Genomic DNA, 537 nt, shown 5'->3' with positions numbered 1-537 from the left:
ATTTTACAATAACCTAGTCTAAACAGGTTGAGATCACCTCTTGATCTTGAGTTTAGGGTTTACTCAAAAAATCCAACCTAACCTTCACACCCCGTTGCCATCCATTGATGGCTTAATTTCATATATTTAGCAATCTAGATATTGTATCCATCAAGTCTTGTCTACGAGAAAACCAGCAAGGAAGATTTTTGTTTACCCTCATACCGAGTCCAGCAACTCAGTACCAGTGCTGGATTCACAAATCCCACGCCGTGTTACACAATCCATGACTCGGGACCGTAACAAAACAATCTACCTCTTGATTCCTCATTTGATAGAGAATCTGATTTAGAGGAGGAGGAAGTCATGGCTGGAAATCGAACTTTGAAAGAGCTTGAAGCCCCAGATTTGAATCAACAACCCTTATGCATAACGTTCCCTACTTTAGATGCTACTACTACATTTGAATTAAAATCTGGACTAATACATCTCTTGCCCACTTTTCATGGTCTTGCAAGTGAAGATCCTCACAACCATCTAAAGGAGTTTCATGTGGTA

The sequence above is a fragment of the Aristolochia californica genome, unplaced genomic scaffold (genome assembly GCF_029961685.1).
Source record: "Aristolochia californica isolate CCGP_79_NKW_82.1479 unplaced genomic scaffold, dmAriCali1.0.hap1 SCAF_16, whole genome shotgun sequence".
NCBI lineage: Eukaryota > Viridiplantae > Streptophyta > Magnoliopsida > Piperales > Aristolochiaceae > Aristolochia > Aristolochia californica.
This window is presented reverse-complemented; position numbering follows the sequence as displayed.